The sequence below is a fragment of the Pinus tabuliformis genome, chromosome 3_2 (assembly GCF_031772625.1).
Source record: "Pinus tabuliformis cultivar Carrire ecotype Pingquan chromosome 3_2, CPIR1, whole genome shotgun sequence".
Classification (NCBI taxonomy): domain Eukaryota; kingdom Viridiplantae; phylum Streptophyta; class Pinopsida; order Pinales; family Pinaceae; genus Pinus; species Pinus tabuliformis.
Genome location: NC_142302.1, coordinates 203832811 through 203848507, shown reverse-complemented (window position 1 = coordinate 203848507; position 15697 = coordinate 203832811).

Sequence of the window (15697 nt, the reverse complement as noted above, 5' to 3'; positions counted from 1 at the left end):
GGTGCAACTACCTAACCGACAACAAGTGCCAGAGGCTGGCCGATGCGACTGTTCCTTAGCAATTTTTGCGCTGGTCGGCATGACTGTTAGTGGATTAAACACACTGGCTGAGGTAACTAAGGAAAAATAAAAAAAATTCAAAATAGGGACCAGATCTACTACTATGAATTTTAGAATTAGACCAGTAAGTAGGAGAAAAGAAATAGAACCAAAGGGAAAACGTGAAACTAGAAAAGTTCTCACGAAATCATGAAATCCAAAAAAAACAAAAGATGGTTCCCCAGCGGAGTCACCAATTTGTGGTGAAGTAAAATTATAAGTGCGGACACGAACGAATTCCTCTAGCCCGATAATGGGTCTAGCCACAATAGATACATTCTATGGAAGATTTCCTTAGGTTAGAATCAATCAAGAGGGCCTACCTCTTGGTTGCTTATCCTGCTTGATGATGTCCTCGCTTGCTCGCTCCAACAATCTCTCACTTCCTTCTTCAAGCTCCTGAAACAAGTAAACAACAACAACACACAAACATAATAATAGACAAATTGCAATTCAACCTACTTAATGAGTCAAGAAGCATTAAGGCATGAATATGTAATATTACAAAACATGTAGGAAATCAATCGATAGTTGCATATATTAATATCAAAGAGAGATTATAACCATTCGTCTTAACATTGTAGTCTTCCTCTGACAAGACCGGGTTCCCACACACTTCTGCTAGCACTCCATGATGGCTTCAAACAACAATAGTTTAAAGGCTCTTCCCTTTAGGCTTCACTCCAAAATCAAACACACTTCTCCCTCACACAACTAGATGGATAAAACTAGTAATAGCTTGCTTGTCTAATCCAAAATAGTATACTCACACTCAACCAAAAATCTAATTGTAACTAGTTTGTGCTTGGGATGAAGGGAGGTTTATATAGGAAATATGGATGGGAGATGGGTCCTCTTCTCATGGGAGAAGGACTTATCCCTTCAAGTAGTTCTATCATTATAGGGTAAAGGAGCCCAAACTGCCATCCTCGACCCCATATGGCCAAACCATTTACCAAACTTCCATTACAAAGCTTCTAGAGTTGGAAGCTTCATCTCTAATTTAGAAAAATTTCCATAATAGGACCGATGTGACTGGAACATAGCTCAGTTGCAATGGTCAGCATGGGGGAATAGTACTAATTGATGAGCCCCGAATTGGGTAACTTATTGGGCTCATTTTGCCTAATTATCCTTGTTCAATCCTCCATTTTTCATATATTATGCATGTTTTTCTAGTATGTTTATGTTATTTGAACGAATAAGGGTGGTCACTCTACCAAGGAGGCTAATACGTGGTCATTTCAGGTTTTTTGGACAAATTTTGGAGCAAAACCAAGCAATTATCGCCCGGGTGATAGCCAAACTTGAGGTGAGGATTCGTAGGGAGGTTGTCTGTGGCATTAAATGGCCCTTCCTCGAAATCTCCACCCTCAACTCTGAGCTCAACATGCCACCAAAACGAGTTCTAAAGGCAGCTAAGCAGCTTTGGGAAGAGTGATTTTTTTCTAGCTGTTGGAACAACCGAGTCCCTTGAATCTAGGAGGGCTGCTAGCCCCCTCGTATTGTATAAATAGGAAGGCCTCAACCTTCGTAATTTACTTTTGGAACTGTTGGTATTTTCACTATAGTGCTGTCCTTTTTCAGCTCGCTTTTCTTAGCTACTGCTGTACAACTTTCTTGTGATGATTATTTTTGAGTAATGAGAAGCAGCTTTACTTGGAATCAGATCTGAGTTCTTTATAGGACCCTGCAGCTCTTGGGGTTGGGCCCAACCCGAGTGCTAAGGCCTCCTTTATGTATTGTTATTTGTTCTTTATGTATTTGCAAAATCATTTCTGTTAAGTAGATTAAATCTTGCTGATTAACTAGGTCACTGTTAATGGTTAGAAAGACTTTTGATGCTCATATTTAGTTGATAGGTTGTTAACAGGGAAAAGCTTCAAAAAAGGGCCTTCAAACATATCTGATTTCCCCTCTCCCTCAGTGGGATCAGGAGCTGGGATCAGGGTGACCTTGCTGCCCACAAAAACACTGATTTTGCTTTGCCATGCAATCACTAGTGTTTGATTTTCATTTGTAGAATTTGGTTACAAGTTCAGAATTTTTCTTGCTTAGTTGCATGAGTTAGTATACATGGTTTCATTGCAGTTCAAACTTCTGTTCATTCTCTTTACTGACAGCTAGATCAGATTAGGTCAACGTGACTAGGTCTTTGATTTTACAAGTCTTCATTGGTTCAGTTGGAAAAATGACTTGCAGAGCACCTATACCACTTCTCTACCTGCCCATACTCCATAAAACCCATCTGCTCCATCCCTCAGCTCAGCTTCTAGCCTTACATTTTCCATTTGCTCACATAACCCTAGTTTTTGTGCATCATTGCTTCAGTCCTCCTTGAACAAATCTAGCCATCTACATCTATCCTCAACTCCATCCACCAAGTCTTGGACCACCTCCAGCCCTTATCCTACCTCCATACCCACTCCTTCATCTTTCTTCATCCATCCATCCTCCAAAATCCCATTTCTGAACATCCTGTAGAAAAGTTACAGACATCCTGTAGAACCCCTGCAGACTTCCTGTAGAAGCTAACGAATGAGGTTTCTTGATAGCCAAACTCTATGAAACTCTCTGGAAGGGTGTTAGGGACCCCTTAGGCCCTCTCTGAACCTTCCTGACCTCATCCAAGCATCTCCTCTCACCAATCCACCTCCGCACAGTCAAACCAGTCAAATCGCATGCATGATAATTCTGGCAACTTATTCAAAAATACAAAAAGTTTTTTTTTTTTTTTTTTTTTTTTTTTTTTTTTTTCAGATGTTACTGAAGAAGTAGCTTAGATACATGTATTTACCTTCCTAGAAGTCAATGGCATTTATTTAGTAGCTTGCATCCTCTTTCTTGCATCGGTAGGGATAACTGGTAAAATTGGGGTTTGCTAGGGTTTACGTTTCCTTTCAGCTTTCCAGTTTCTTTCTGCAAGTAGATCAACCTTCTTTAAGTTAGCTTTCATCTATCAGTTAAAAAGCTTCTTCTCAGAGCTCATAGAAGTTGTCTTAAGATCCTAGCGGACTTGTGCCAGTTGACCAAGTGACAGCTGCGGCAAGAGCTAGTACTTGTGCATACAGGACCGTCGCTTCCAAGTTTGTTACGAACTACCAGGTTGATAAAAGTAAAGAAGGGAGTCCCAGGAGTTGCAGCATTATTGCTGCAATACTGGAGCTCACCACTCTTTTTGGCGCCGTTTCCGGGGAAGCGTCAGAGTATTTGTGATTGCTGCTTTTCTTCTATTTTCCTACTCTAACCTTCTGCTAAGTAGTTTATTTCAGTTCCATTCTGCAATTTCATTTCTGCAAAAGTAAATTAGACATTTCCTGCTTTCATAGATTAGCCTTTCAATTCCGCAATTTCAATTCTGCAAGCGTAGTCTAGCATTTCATTCTCGCAATTTGATTTCAGCAAAATAGATTAGTCCTTTCCTTCTTTCATTTCAGTTCCGTATTTTCATTTCTGCAAGATAGATTTTAGTTAGTTGCAATTCCATCTGTTTCAGTTTTGCAGGTACAAGCAGAGAAAAAAACAAAAACAACCAAAAATCCTTTCATGCCTCGTAGGAACAGAGATAATATCGGAAAATTCCTACCCAACACCCCCACCACTTCACTAAGTCACCCTTCTCTCTTCTTTGGTGGCAGTGATCCAGAAGAACCTATAGGTGAACCTCCTAAGATATACGAAGATCCTATAACAGAAGAAGAGCAAGAAAACATTCCTTTTGAGACCATGGCTGACAACAGAAATGGTAGAGATGATGACGAGAGAATAGAAGGTACCTTCCCCATCTGAGAGACCAACGGGGACATGAAAATGAAGAACATAAGTCCCTCAGCCTTACCTCATTTCCATAGATTGATTATTGAAGACCCTGATACCTTCCTGTTTGAGTTTGTTGTCCTTTGTCGAACTTATGACTATACAGAAGATGAGCAAAAGTTGAAACTCTTTCCCTCTACCCTCAAGGATGCAGCATTATGCTGGTTCATGGGGTTACCTGGAAACAATATCACTACTTGGGCTCAGATGTAGCAAGCCTTTAACAACAAATACCGGGATTACTGTAGGTCAAAGAAAACCAAGGGAGAAATCTTTCAGATGACCATGGGAAATGATGAGTCTTTAGAAGACTACGAGGAAAGGTTCCAACTTAGCTATAAACGGGCCAGGTGCACACTTGACCCTGAATCTCTAAAGTTGGTTCTGCTCTGAGGAGTCCCTGAAGACCTTCTAGATACCCTTCACATGCTAGGTGGAGGAGACATTTACCAATTGCCTTATGAGGACATAAAGACTGTGTTTAGAAACCACTCTAGGGCAGCCCAGAAAAGAGGTAGGGGGAATCCACTTTCAGCTAGTACTACCTTCTCCAAGCATGAGTTTGCTAATCAGATGGAAGACCTCAAAAGTGAGATGAGACAGACCATTGCCATGCAACTTGATGCTTTCCGAATCCAACAAAAGAAAGAGGAAGCTGAGAGGGCTTTGGCCATTTTTTGTCCTAGATGTATGAGGAAGCACCCTAAGAACGAGTGTCCATTGCACTCAGTAGAGGTATGTTTCGTTTGTGAGGAGAACCACCCCACAAACCAATGCCCAACCTTACTCGGATTCAAAGCCATGTACCAAGGGACTGAGGCACCCACTGAACCTCTCTACTTCCTCAACCAAAGGAGGCCGCATGGACCCAGACCTTACCAACAGCGGATGCAAGGGACATCCCAAGCTTATTATAGCCCCAACCAATCTGCTCACATGCCTTCTTGGGGCCCCCCTTCTCATCCTTCCTGGTTTGCACCTCCTCCGTGGTCTTATCCACCTCAATACCATACTCAACCCACTGCTCATTCATTTCACTCACATGTCCAGTCACAGCCTCAGTGGAATGCACCTCAACCGGGGTGGAGGCCCTAATACAACTCTCCTCCCACCATTCTGCCTCCACCACTGGCTCAACCACAACCATTACCTCCTGCTCCTCCAAGACAACCCCAGATTCCTGCTCAACCGAACCCGAACCCCAACAACTGATAGGCCCAACAGGTATACACTGGGTAGACGACATGTCCTACCTATGCTGTGGAGATCCAGGAGATCAACCTGCGATCCGGGAAGACCCTTCTAGATCGCCAACCTCCTCCCCCAGAGGATGAGGAAGAGAAACAGGAAAGTGAACCCAAAGCCATTCCACCCTTTCCTAAGCGACTAACAGTAACCACGCAACAAAACCCAGAGGAGACTGAACTTCTGGGATAACTGAAACAGTTGTGTGTGAAAATACCACTTCTCCAAGCCATCAAAGATGTAGCGATATACAAAAAATTGATTAAGGAGAAGTGTTTCAGGCACCGAGGCAGGCGAAAGAGAGATGCCTCGACTATCAATGTCATCGGACAACTGTCTGATCTAATGTTGGGGCAAGTAATCTGTCCAAAGTATTTGGACCCTGGGAGTCCTGTAGTTGATGTCCACATCAATGGCACCATAATTCCCCATACCTTGATTGATCTAGGGGCTGCCATTAATGTGATGACCAGGGACACCATGCTTAAACTCAACCTTCAGAATTCCTTAAGGAAGACCTCGACAGTCTTGCAGTTGGCAGATCGCTCCACTGTGACTCCCGAAGGGATTGTGGAAGATGTCTTGGTCTCTGTTGACTCTTGGGAGTACCCTACGGACTTCTTGGTCCTTCAGCCAAAGGAAAAGCTCACTGGATACCCCCTCATTTTGGGAAGGCCTTGGTTAGCCACTGCGGATGCTTACATCAGTTGCCGAGCTAGAAGCATGACCATCAAGAATGGGCCTATGTCCAAGCAGCTAGTCCTATATCCTCCTGCCCAACCTCTGCTAGAACATGACTTACCACTCTGGTTGGAAGAAGGAGATGAGGATGAGGTCTACTCTGCACCATTGTGCACAGTAGAAACCACTAGGGGAGGTCCTGAAACCGAGGATGATTTGATTGAGACTTTGATTCAAAATCCACCTCTCAGTGCACTGTCCTTAGAGGAATTGGTGGAAGATACCCAAGCCAGCACCTTAGTGGACCTCTGTGTGACTGATCCAACCTCTCCCAGAGTGAAGAATGTGGAGTTTGGTCCCGAAAGAACTTTAAAGATCAACTCCTCCCTATCTCCTTCCCAGGAGAAGGAGCTATGTAGCTTACTGAACAATCATTTAGATGCTTTCACTTGGAGCTATAGGGAGATGAAAGGAGTCCATCCTTCGGTCTGTACCCATCACATCTACATTAAATAAGATTGTAAACCAATTAGGCAGCCTCAGAGGAGAATGAATCCAGCCCTTAAAGACATTGTCAAAGAAGAATTGCAAAAATTATTGGATGCAGGATTCATCTACCCTATCTCCGATAGTGAGTGGGTCTCGCCTCTAGTGCTTGTGCCAAAAAAGAACGGGAAGTGGAGAATCTATGTAGATTACTGAGAACTTAACAAAGCCACCAAGAAAGACCATTTCCCTTTGCCTTTCATAGATCAGGTGTTGGATGGACTGGCAGGGAAGAAGTTCTTCTCTTTCCTAGATGGGTTCAGTGGGTATAACCAGATCCAAATCAGCCCGGAAGACCAAGATAAAACCACCTTCACCTGTCCTTGGGGTACCTTTGCCTACCGAGTCCTTCCCTTTGGGCTATGCAACACTCCTTCCACTTTCCAGAGAGCAGTATTGAGCATCTTTTCTGAGTTGGTCCATGATTGGGTAGAAATCTATTTGGATGACTTTACCCCTTATGGGTCCAACTTCCAAGAAGCATTGACTAATCTGGGAAAAGTTCTAACCAAGTGCATTGAGATGAACCTATCCCTCAGTCCCGAAAAATGTGAATTCCTGATGATTGAAGGGACAGTGCTAGGTCATACCATTTCTCGGCAAGGATTACAGGTGGACCCTAATAAGATTGTTATCATCCAAAAGGTCCCACCTCCTAAAAAGGTAAGAGATGTTCGGAGTTTCCTAGGCTTAGTAGGATATTATCGAAGATTCATTAAAGACTTCAGTAAGCTAGCCTCACCGTTGTTTGGCCTCTTAGGGAAAGATGTTGAGTTTAAATGGACTGACAACTGTCAAGGGCACTGGATGAGTTGAAAGATAAGCTGGTGTTCACCCCAATCTTGAGAGGTACAAACTGGGCCCTAGCTTTCCACATACACACTGATGCCTCGAACAAAGCCATAGGGGCAGCCTTAGGACAAGTTGAGGAGAAACTCCCATATGCCATATACTTCGTCGGTAAAAACCTGTCCAAGGCAGAAGTGAACTATACTGTAACCAAGAAAGAGTTCTTGGCTGTAGTCCATTCCCTAAACAAGTTCAGACACTACATCACTGGTTATCAAACATTTGTACACACTGATCATGCTGCGATTAGATATTTAATGAATAAGCCTGATGTCAATGCTCGTATCATTAGATGGTTACTTTTGTTGTAGCAATTTGATTTGACGATTGTTGACAAGCCAGGTAAGGAAAATGTTGTTGCTGACTTCTTGTCTAGATTGGACTTGCCTGCAGGTGAAGAAGGAACAGTGGATGACCAGATGCCAGATGAACATCTGTTTGCTATCTCAGTACTCTCTCCATGGTTTGTTGATATAGCAAATTACTTGGTCTCAGCACAGTTCCCTCCGCATCTATCCTCAAAGGAGAAGAGCAGAATTGTAAGGAAGAGTGCCCCATTCACTTGGATCGGGGGCAACCTGTTTAAACTTGGCCCAGATCAGATCTTGAGACGTTGTGTTAGGGAGGAGGAAGTCTTTGACATCCTCCTAACCTGTCATGACAGACCTTGTGGAGGCCACTTTGCAACAAAAAGGAATGCCTTCAAAATTTTACAGGCAAGCTACTATTGGCCTACTCTTCATCAAGATGTCAGAAGATACATCAGCTAGTGTGACCGATGTCAGAGGATGGGGAAACCGACTCCAAGGGATGAAATGCCTCTCCAACCTCAAGTGACCTTCGAGCCATTTGAGAAGTGGGGCATGGATTTTGTGGGTCCTATCAACCCTACTTCAAAGCAACGGTCTTACATCATTGTGTGCACCGACTATCTGACCAAGTGGGCAGAAACGAAGGCAATCAAAGCAGCAACAGAAGAAAAGGTGGCTGAGTTTCTGAGGGAAAATATCTTCTACAAGTATGGCTACCCAAGAGAGTTAGTCACAGATCAAGGAAGCCAGTTCACCTCCAACCTGATTGAAGATTTGCTTGCTCATCACAAGATCAAGCACAAGACTTCCACCCCCTATCATCCTCAAGCAAATGGGCAGGTAGAAGTCACTAATAGAGCATTGGAAGGGATTTTGACTAAGGTTGTGAGTAGCAGCAGAAAGGATTGGGCAGATCGCCTGGTTGAGGCCACCTGGGCTACAACACCACTTGGAAGACTACAACCGATTTCACACCTTATGAGCTGGTCTACGGAAAGAAAGCTTTGCTGTCCATAGAGTTCGAGTACAATACATTGAGGGTGGCAGCTCAGCTGGACCTAGATCTCAGCCATGCTCAACGTGAAAGATTATTGCAGTTGAATGGATTAGATGAAAAAAGAATGCAGGCCCTCCTCCACTCAGAAGTAGTTCAACTCCAGAGGAAGATATGGCATGACCGGCACCTTAATGAAAAACAATTCCAGCTGGGAGATTGGGCGCTACTGTATGACTCAAGATACAAGGAATTCAAAGGAAAGCTGAGGACAAGATGGTTAGGACCATATACAGTGGAGAAATGCAATGACAATGGTTCAGTCCTTATCAGGATCATTGATGAAGAAGCCATCCCCATGCTTGTCAATGGGCATCGATTGAAAATATACAAGAAACCCCTTTCAAGGTAGGAGTTCATTGAAACTGTGGAAAAATCAGTGCTGGTAGTAGAGCAGGGTTCTGCCTCTATTCCGGCCAAACCTTGATCATCTAAAAAAAAAAAAAAAAAGGGAATATAAAGACCCCTGTGTGAAAACCTCGCTGAGGCGCCCAAGGCAAACAGTGAGGGTGAAAACCTCATGGAGGCACCCCAGCTGTCTCTAAGAAAATAAAGAAATGGAATAAAAAAGATCCTTGGGTGAAAACCTCTCTGAGGCGCCCAGGGTAGATAGTGGGGGTGAGAACCTCATGGAGGCACCCCTGCTGTCTCTCAAAAAGAAAAAGAAAAAAGAAAGAAAAAAGAAAAAAGAAAGAAAAAAGAAAGAAAAAAGAAAGAAAAAAGAAAAAGAAACAGGTCTAATCTCTAGAATTATTGCAGGTTGTAGGGAATACAGTGCAGATGAAGAAGGTCGCACAAAACGAGGACAGGGGTCCGTACCAAGCTACCATACATCCTCACAGACACCCCCTCCATGGCCACTCACTTTTTCCAGGATTTGAACACATTCGGGTCGAGATTCAACCTCCTACAGGAAGTTCTGAGCTTTCTACAGGAAGTTTTGGGGCTTTCTACAGGAAGTTTCGCATTTCTACAGGAAACATCCTGTAGAGCCTTCGGGCAGGCCAAAGTCAATTCTGGAAAGGGATTTAAAGCTTGAAGTCTGTTGATGAGACCTGCAGCCACTCCTCTCTTCCATCCATCACCGTTTCATCTCTTTCCACTGCCATTACAACAATCTGGTCCTGTATTCCTGCACAGTCATGCAAAGAGACCTGTTTTCTTCAGATTGCAATTTTTTTCAAGGGACAAATCAAGTACATGAAGGCTCGCACACTCTACCTATTAAAGCTTCATCAGGACCCTTCAATCGTGAATACAACCCTGCTCATTTCAGCATGCATCCCAGGAGGAGAAACAACTACAGGATGTCCTACAGGAATCCTGTAGCAGCTGATCTGCCTGGAGTACACACTATGGAGTCAATAGCAGTTGAAATCAATGCAGGAGGCATGTAACCAGCTCCGCTTGAACGTGAACACCTCCTCGACAGCTGAGAAAAGACAGAGCCGTGCATGCAACGTTCACCACCAGAGGATCGGGTCCCGAAGCCTTGCATGCAGCATCAGCCAATGAACGAAGGAATTCCAGCGCCTGTGCACGAAGCAGCAGTGAGCAAGGCCATCGTTCCACGTCCAGAAACCTGCAGAGCACGTCTACAGCCACACAGGTAAGTGTCTAACCTTATTTCATCAAATTGCATAGACTATACTATGAAAACTGCATGTCTGTGAATGGTGCGGATTGAACGAATTCGGTGGCCAGTCAACTGGCCACCCACAGTCAGTCGAATGGCCTCGTGGGATCCAAACGAGCTCGGTTACGCTCGAATCCACCAAAGGGATGTGGAGCCGACACGTGGGAAGTGTCCAGTCGAGGAAAATCGGTGGATTTGCAGTGAAATCGGCGGATGGGCAGTGATGACGGCGGGTAATGGCAGAGATAGAAAATGGCGGTCAGAGACACGCCGGAGAATGATGGCCATGACGTTGGCTAACGGATCGGCCTAGACACCTCACCCTCACGCCATGAATTGCGCCGTAATTCAAAATCCTTCGTCCAGAGCACTCACATTAACCACTGTCATTTACTCTTGCAACCGGTTTTCAGCAACGTACGCGTCCTCCTCCTCTGCAGTTCGTTAGCCCGAGCTTCTCAACCCGTTTCGAACTCCTGCCGTGTCCCAGGCTTGCTCATAAGCGCCGTGACGTCCTCTAGAAGCCGGCAAAGCTCTCTACAGGAAGGAGCTTTATAGGAAGCACAACATAGCCTCCCGGAGCAGAGAAACCCAGATCTTCTGCGTCGGAATTGGAGTCTCGAAGAGAGGTAGGCTCGAAAAATGCCATACCCATGCATGATATTTCGAAAGGTGGTAAATTAAACTATTTGGAATAGAAGAATTAAAACAAGTCTGCCTGTGGGTCAAGAATGGTGGTTTGCCTGTAAACAAATTCCTCCTCCACGGTTCTTGTTAACAAATTCCTCCTGTAGAAACGATAAACCACTGTAAGGGCTGATCTGTGCATAAAAAAATGTGACTTGTATGTGATTCGTGTGAAAATTAAGCTCTGCACTCTGTCTGTGAGAGCCTAATTTCCTTTTGACAGTCGAGTTTTGGGCAGCAGCAGCATTATAACCACGGAATTGGTGAAAAGGGAGATACAAACATCTGAGAAACCCTGTCCTGAGAATCAAAGGAGGAAACCATACACAAAATTCCCCTTCTGATCAGAACACAAGGGTAAACAGAGCATTTTCACCATGCTAGGAGGGTTTATCAGAAAAGAACCCTTGGATTCTAGGAAATTGCGAGAAAACCCCGAGGTGGTAGACCTATTTACCCATGCCAATTGGATGACCTTCTGTGATAGAATTCAAGGTCATGATGATGAGGTAATAGAAGAGTTCTTAATGTCTCTGTAGCCCAAATCCAAGATACTGGCCACTGTAAATTTTAGAGGATTGACCTTAAAACTCACCCCACAACTCATTAGTCGAGTCACTGATTTGCCATTGGGGATACCCTGGAGTAAAGAGGAGAGGGCATTGGGCCAAAAAGCCAAAAAGGCATTCTTCCTACCAGAAGAACAGTTTTCAGAGGATAAAAATGGGGTCCGGAGAGCCAGCCTACATCCATTTTGGAGCGAGGTCAGCCTTCAGATCATGAAATACATTACCTGTGAGGGGCGGTTCAGTATTGTATATGGTTATCACTTCCGGTTGCTCACTGAACTCAGGCATAAGATGGATTTACCCACAGAACAAAAGTTAAGCATCCCATATTTCCTCCTACAATCATTGATGGAGTGTGGCACAAAAATGAAGGAAGGGACACCGGACCAGATGGCTCATCATGGGCTTATCAAGCTTCTAGTAGAAGATGCCCTCCATACCTATACTGTCCCTCTATCCTGGGAGATTTTCCGCAATATGTCCAAGAATGATGATATCCGGATTCTGGCCGAGGAACTCACTTCATCCAGCAGTGAGGAAAGGGAGCACATTGGGGCAGAAGAGAAAGCCAAGGGTAAGGAACCCCAGGACAGACCACCACAGAAAAAGCAAAAAGAGAAACAAGAGAAGGGCCAAGCTGCTGAGCCCAAAACTGTAGGTGGAATAAAGGCACAAACGCCAAGGGAGAAACGGTTGCAAATCAGGGCAGAAAGGACTGAAAAAGTCCAAGCAAGTGAGGGCACATCCAAGGAAACCACAACAAAATTGAAGGAGAAGGCACCCCCAGCCAAGCAGGCCAAAACAACAAAAACCATTTCTACAGGAAGCCCGAAAACTGTTTCTACAGGAAGATAGAAAACGGTCAGCACAGGACTTTCTACAGGAAGTCTGAAGACAGAGCAACAGAGGGAAAAATCATCGGAAATTTTAGCTAGGGAGGCAGCAGCTGTGCTGGCCACCCTAAGCACATCTCCCAAGCAGAAGGGAAAGCGAAAGAGGGAGCCTCCCCTGTATTTTAAGGCAAGAAGGAGTGTGAGGATTAAGACTGGCAGACCCCAGCCACTGTCAAAAGAACCAATCACAATTGTAGACACCCCTACCACACAAAAGGAGAGGTCCCCCTCCAAGGCATCCATCACTTATGAACGGGGAAGCCCGAAGACATCCACCTGGAAAGAGAGAATGAAGATGTTGGACACAAAGGCCTCTCTACAGGATGCTGAGACTATTCTATAGGAAACACTCGCTAGGCTGAAGGAGACCGAAGCAATGGAAGGTGAGGCAGCTAAATCAACACAGGAGGAAGAAAAGGTGGAGAACATTGTGGAACCTAGCCCCCAGCCCAGCTTGGGCTCCTACTATAACTTCTTAGAGGCTGCAAAGATCATTCCTCAAAAATTCACAGTGCCACTTTTCCTTGCACTAGAAGAAGAAAGAGTGAGGACCCACACTTGGATGAAAATCGCTAAGTCCAAGGGTGTGGTGGATATAGGTCCTCTGGAGGAACAACTCAAAGAGGCAAGGATGTAATTGGCTATGGTACGACATGTGGAGAGCAGCTAGCGGGTCAAGCTACAGGAAGAAAATGAGCCGCTTAGACAGCAACTACAATTACAAGGACAGAGGAAGGAAGACATGCCTCATATCTTGGGAGAAAAACAACAACAGGAGGAGCCCACAACAGCCAAAGATACCCCTGATGAACAGAAGAGAAAGGAAGGGATGCAAACTGAAATTGAGACACTGAATCAACAACTACAGGAAAAAGAATTGGAGACAGAGTCTCTGAAATAGCAGGTACAAGAAAAGGAGGCCCAACTGGCCTGCATGGTCAGTTGGGCAATGGAAGCTCTACAATGTAGGTAGCCTGCCAAATCCTATGCCATATACCTCAAGGATCAGTGGTTACAGTTTTAGATCAATACCTTGGCCCAAAGGGGCATCACCCCATTCAAAAATTATCATCAGTTTGCAGCTCTATGTGGCAGTAGTTCATCTGAGGATAGGGCCAAATTATCAGAGTTCTACTTGCACAACTTTTCCCTTCTAAACATGAACGCATGGGATCCCAACACGGTGATAGGAGATGTCCTTATGGCCATCTTGGATGAGCCATGAGGAGAAGAGAGCAGCAAAGGTCTGCAATATCATAGGCAGAGAGCTCAGTGAGCCACTCATGATCGGAGCAGAGTCGGATGACCCCTCAGCAGTGATAAGCACCCACCAGCACTTGGCCAACAGTCCTCAGGATCTACCGGAATACATTGAGCAACAGGCTCAAGCCATTGCCCACTTTGAGGACATGGAGAGACTGTTGGGAGAAAACTGCATGCATGCCTGCACAAGGCGGTGGAACACACTGCCTCACAGCCTGAAGATAAAAGAATACCACTCTCCCACCAGGATGAGGGAAGCCTTGGCAAGGGTACCTCTCTACAAACAGTTGATGCAGAATTTGCAGGCCAATTGGATTGGCCTGAAATTCAATCCTCCTTTACTTTTGGGATTGCTAGAAGGAGTGAAGGAAGAGGAGGAAGGTAGACAATGGGAGGAAGTGGAAAGGAAGGCAGGATTCCACGACTGGGAAGAGGATATCACAGTAGAGGCCTGGGACGTGAGGGAGGCGATCAAAGCCATAAAGGATGATGAGCTGGACTAGTTGCTTAGAGGATGAGCAACCCATTTAGCAGGGGGGTGATGATGAGCCCCGAATTGGGTAACTTATTGGGCTCATTTTGCCTAATTGTCCTTGTTCAATCCTCCATTTTTCATAGATTATGCATGTTTTTCTAGTATGTTTATGTTATTTGAATGAATAAGGGTGGTCACTCTACCAAGGAGGCTAATACGTGGTCATTTCAGGTTTTTTGGACAAATTTTGGAGCAAAACCAAGCAATTATGGCCCAGGTGACAGCCAAGCTTGAGGTGAGGATTCGTAGGGAGGTTGTCTGTGGCATTAAATGGCCCTTCCTCGAAATCTCCACCCTCAACTCCGAGCTCAACAGGCCACCAAAACGAGTTCTAAAGGCAGCCAAGCAGCTTTGGGAAGAGTGATTGTTTACTAGCAGTTGGAACAACCGAGTCCCTTGAATCTAGGAGGGCTGCTAGCCCCCTCGTATTGTATAAATAGGAAGGCCTCAGCCTTCGTAGTTTACTTTTGGAACTGTTGGTATTTGCACTATAGTGTTGTCCTTTTTCAGCTCGTTTTTCTTAGCTACTGCTGTACAACTTTCTTGTGATGATTATTTTTGAGTAATGAGAAGCAGCTTTACTTGGCATCAGATCTGAGTTCTTTATAGGAGCTTGCAGCTCTTGGGGTTGGGCCCAACCCGAGTGCTAAGGCCTCCTTTATGTATTGTTATTTGTTCTTTATGTATTTGCAAAATCATTTCTGTTAAGTAGATTAAATCTTGCTGATTAACTAGGTCACTGTTAATGGTTAGAAAGACTTTTGATGCTCAGATTTAGTTGATAGGTTGTTAACAGGGAAAAGCTTCAAAAAAGGGCCATCAAACATCTCTGATTTCACCTCTCCCTCAGTGGGATCAGGAGCTGGGATCAGGGTGACCTTGCTGCCCACAAAAACACTGATTTTGCTTTGCCATGCAATCACTAGTGTTTGATTTTCATTTGTAGAAGTTGGTTACAAGTTCAGACTTTTTCTTGCTTAGTTGCATGAGTTAGTATACATGGTTTCATTGCAGTTCAAACTTCTGTTCATTCTCTTTACTGACAGCTAGATCAGATTAGGTCAACGTGACTAGGTCTTTGATTTTACAAGTCTTCGTCGGTTCAGTTGGAAAAACGACTTGCAGAGCACCTGTACCACTTCTCTACCTGCCCATACTCCATCAAACCCATCTGCTCCATCCCTCAGCTCAGCTTCTAGCCTTACGTTTTCCATTTGCTCACATAACCCTAGTTTTTGTGCATCATTGCTTCAGTCCTCCTTGAACAAATCCAGCCATCTACATCTGTCCTCAACTCCATCCACCAAGTCTTGGACCACCTCTAACCCTTATCCTACCTCCATACCCACTCCTTCATCTTTCTTCATCCATCCATCCTCCAAAATCCCATTTCTGAACATCTTGTAGAAAAGTTATAGACATCCTGTAGAACCCCTGCAGACTTCCTGTAGAAGCTCACGAATGAGGTTTCTTGATAGCCAAACTCTGTGAAACTCTCTGGAAGGGTGTTAGG